Genomic DNA, 4,721 nt, shown 5'->3' with positions numbered 1-4,721 from the left:
AAATAAAATTTGTGGTATAAGTTTTCCCAGTGCATCTCTGACTTCCTCGTTCCTCATGCTGTAGATGAGAGTGTTCATTGCTGGAGGCACCACTGAGTACAGAACTGCCACCACCACATCCAGGGATGGGGAGGAGACAGAGTGGGGCTTCGCGTAGGCAAACACTGCACTTCTGATAAACAGGGAGACCACAGCAAGGTGAGGGAGGCATGTGGAAAAGGCTCTGTGCTGTCCCCGCCCAGAGGGGATCCTCAGAACAGCCTTGAAGAGCTGCACATAGAACAGAACAATGTAAAACAAAACAAAACAAACCCAAAGCTAAGCAAAGACTAAGAACCCCACAAGAACCCCACCTTCCCTGACGTAGGAGTCTGAGCTTTCCTGCTCAGACTTGCTCCTTGCTTGAGAAGCTGGGGAATTTCATGGAAAAACTGGTCCACAGCATTGGTATGAATGGTATTGAAAACGTATTAGCAGTGTGTACTGCAGCCTAGACAAAAGTGGTGCCCCAGGCAGCTGCTGCAGTTTTGATGCAAGCCCTCTTGTCCCTGAGTGTCTCAGAGCGCAGGGGTTGGCAGATGGCCGTAGAGCAGTCAAAGACCATAACTGTGAGAAGAGAATACCTGCGGAAAATGAGAAAAAGAGAAAGAAAGACTTGGGCAGCTCATCCCCAATGGGAAATGGCCTTCGTGTTGCACAGGGAACTGGCCGTGGACTTGGGGAGAGTGGAGAAGATGGAGCCAAGGTCCAGAATGGGTAGATAGACTGAGGAGGAAGGAGTACACGGGTGTGCGGAGGAGGTGGTTGCAGACTGCAGCCATGATGATGAGGGCATTGCCCAGGAGGGCAGCCAGGTAGATGCCCAGGAGCAGTGAGAAGTGCAAGAGCTGCACTCGCACATGTCTGCAAATGCCAGGAGGGGGAACTCGGTCAAGGAGCTGCTGCTGGACATTTTCTCCTTCTGGGCATGGGGGACTGTCCAAGGAGGAAAAGGCATTACCAAGTTCCAACAGGGTCCTCTGAGCAAAATCCATTCCATTTCTCATAGACACCCTCTACGTTTGCTTTCTCCTTACCAGCAGGGCCTTTGGTCAGCTCCTTTGACTGAGCTCTGGCTTATGCTGTTTGAGCGTGCCATAAGGAACAGGGGCCGCCCGCCCATTAATCCTCTTGTAGGGCAGGTATTTGGTGGGGGTTACAGGGACCGGATGCCCTGAGCTGAGTGAAGGGGATTTGGTCTAGTGAGCCAGTGGGAATACTCTCCATTTACTTCCGAGAGATGAAAATAGCACCCAGACCAACTGCCAGGCTCTTCTCTGTGTGACTGCATCTTCACTGGGGAGACAAGTCAGTCCTCAAACAAAACACTTCTCTGCTCTGGAAGTTTCTTTTGGCTCCACTGAACACAAAGTGAGTCCAATCCACCAGCTCACATGGGCATGTCTCCCCTCTGCCTGCTCCGTACAGCTCTCAAAGCCCCAAATGTCCCCGAGAGGTGCTTCTAGTAAGGAGCCCTAGTAATGAGCGATCTCGTAATGAGCGATCGTGGGCAGGTTGAACCGTGTGAAAAGTGGGCTGAAATCTCCAGTGTGGGCTTGCGAAAAGGTAAGACTGGGGAAACAAATGGGGTTCATAAGGGAGACATCTTGATATGACAACAGGGAAGGAGGAGTGTGTGCAACAAATGCCCAGTTTCCGCGTGCCAGGAACTGGCCGATGAACCTAAGTGTCCTGTACATTAGTCCTGAATATGGACATTTCAGGGTATTATGCCAAAAGAGAGGGGCTAGGAAAAGCACTAGCTCTGTTCGGAAATAGGAGGAGGAGAAAGAGTAATTTGGGCACCAACACAACTGCCGGCTTGGAAGGAGTGCTCTGCACAGACTGACAAGAGAGGGGCAAGTTTCAGCACTCTCAGCCTTGACGCTTGTCCCCGATCTGCAGCAAGGAGTAAGACCTTGTTTCCCCTGGACAGCAAACTTGCTTTGTGTTCTTGCTGTTCAGTTCCTCTAGCATGGAGCAACTAGGACCCTGCAGGGTCCTGGCAGTGTGTCTGGCTCCCGGGCACACAGCTGTGTGGATCTGCAGAAAAGGAGCAGCAAGGTCAGACTGCTCAGGGAGTGCTGGAGGCCTGGGGTGGGGGTGGCATCCAAGGATTTCCTGAACATCTCTGCCAGCACAGCCCCCAGGGCCCACGAACAGCAGCACTGCCCCAGATGTCTTCTGCTGCCTGCTATGACACGTGGTCACTGTGGCTGCCTGGTGAAGGCTGGCTCCAGAGGATGATTAAAGGGTCATGGTCAGAGTCTGGAAGGAGTTTCCCTCCGCAGCCAAACAAGGGGAGGAGGCAGAGGGTGATTTCCTCCTCAGCGCAGGTGATGACACCACTGTCACACATCTAATGGGAGGAAAGATCAAGCCCCTTACTCTGCCTGCCCCTCCATTACCTGCTGCTGTCCCCAGGTCAGACTGCAGCTTTGCCATGAAGCCCTCTGACGAGGAGCCTGGAGAAAGGAGGAGCGGAGGGGAGACCGCAGAGCAGGGACTTGTGGGGAGGAAGGCATGTGACTCATTCTGCTGCCGAGGGACAAAGGCAGTGTCAAACCGCCTTGCAGAGCTGTCCCAGGACAGTCGCTGCCCTCACCCCCTTGCTTACAACGCAGGGGTGTAGAAGGGGGCAGGCAGAGAAGAGCTGTCCCCAGGGCTGGTATGGGCAGAGCTGGTGAGGAGGAAGCTTCTCTCCTGAGTCCAGGATTGGGCTGCTCTCGCCACAGACTCTGCAGCCCCAGCATTGCAGCGACTGCTGGCCTGCCTACTGCATGCCTCCAGCCCTGTGTCACAGTGGGAGCGGGCCCTTCTGATGGGCTACTTTTCAGCGGTGACCCACACCAACCTGAGGGACCAAACCTTGCCTACTTCTCCCACATCGGACTGCAGTGGAGATCACATGGCCTCAGAGAAGGCGCCCAACATCTCCCAGAGCTTGGGAACAGAGGGCAGGGTTGGCACAGGGACACCAAGGCAGAAGACATCACCCCTGATGTGATCATCCAGCCCTTGGCCTCCGGCTTACGAGGTACATAACTCTGTCCCTTCAGAGGCATCCCCTCAGGACCCTGTAGGCCCCTGAGTCGGATGCCTGGTGCTGCTCACAGAGCAGCTCCCAGGGTTCCTATCCCCTGTGGAACTTCCCCTTCTCTGCCAGATGGGTCCGCAACATGATCTATACCATGCCATGGCAGGGGGGCTGAGCTGGACGGACAGAAGAGCCGGGAGAACTCACACCTGGAAACAGAGATGAGATGACCTGGGCCTCTGCTCCTCCTGCCATCTCTCCTGCCCCACAGCCTCACTCTTCAGTGCCGTTCATAACTCTAGCAGCAGTGTTTCCTCCAAATGCTCCCCTCTGCTCCCAGTCTCACCCAGGCCCTTTCTGCGATTTCTGTCTTCATCCCATCACTAACTCCTCCCTCAATCCCTCTCTCTCTACATGTCTTCTTGCTGAAATCCCACAGACAATTAATGGGGGGGGTGGTGGCGGGGGTGGTGCCGAATGGGACAGGAGGTAGCACACACACTCACCCCTCACCCGCCAGCTCTGTCTATGTCCCCTGAGGGAAATTTTTACCGGTAAAAACCCAGGCAAAGAAAGCACTGAGGGCCTCTGCCTTCTCGGTGTGGTTCGATATACCGAATTATTGACAGATTTCACCTTTCCGTTTTTCATTTCTTTGCAGCAAAAAAGAGTGTACTCAACTTTACGTACTGCGTTTACGAGGAATCTGGGAAAAACTTGTTCTCCCTTTTCATCTCCTTTCTGAAGGCTGGTTTCAAAGCTAGAAGTTGTGAATGAATACCTTGCTTTCGGAAAAGATCTGAAGCATGGAGTGTTTGAGGTAGAGTAATGCATACGACAGGAAGAGTTGAAAGTCACTGAACACAGCATCACTTGTTCAGCACACTTCCAGGTAACTACAGGTCACATTTCATTTCCCAGGAAGAGCAGAGCAGGGTGTTAGAGTGTTTCTTGGCCAGGGTAAGTGAGCAGAGCAGGGTGTTAGAGTGTTTCTTGGCCAGGGTAAGTCTTTGCTAGAGGCAGGTAAGTCTATTGACAGACATATTAACAAGTAATGGCAACTTTTAAGCTACAGTTGAAAAACGGAGTTTGGACAATCATAGCATCGCACTGGCACCAGCCGTCAGTGCTGTATCAGCCACCTGAAATTCCTTGACCAAGTCAGTCTCTTTCCAAGGAAAAATCACAGACTGAGGAGTCGGGGTTCTCAGTTGTCCTTTATATTGTTAAAGAGAGGGTGAGCTTAGTGGCAAGTATTCAGCAGGCAAACATCCCCCACAGCAAGGTGTAGTCGCGGCTGGACACACAGTGTGCCTGCACATGCCATTCCAGATGTGCGCAGTGGTGCCCCCGGAAAAGGGTGGTGCTGTACAGTCGGATGTTTGCCTGTCTGCACGGCGCCCAGTCTTCCTGTCGCTCTCTACCCCACACGGTGCAAGGCCAGGCGTATCAGAAGGGTGGCGGCCGTGCTGGGCAGCTCCCAAAGGCGGACGCCAGCCTGCACGGCAGGTCCCAGCTGACGCTGTCGCTCTTGAGCAGGACCAGGCAGAGCAGCAACACCAGCTGCAGGCAGGCAAGGAGCAGAAACTGCCTCCTGCAGGCCAGGAGAAGATTAAGACACAGGACGGGAAAAATCTGCCTCATC

The sequence above is a fragment of the Apteryx mantelli genome, unplaced genomic scaffold (assembly GCF_036417845.1).
Source record: "Apteryx mantelli isolate bAptMan1 unplaced genomic scaffold, bAptMan1.hap1 HAP1_SCAFFOLD_91, whole genome shotgun sequence".
NCBI classification, from domain to species: Eukaryota; Metazoa; Chordata; class Aves; order Apterygiformes; family Apterygidae; genus Apteryx; species Apteryx mantelli.
The sequence above is the reverse complement of the archived record's forward strand: the minus strand, read 5'-3'. Positions refer to the sequence as shown.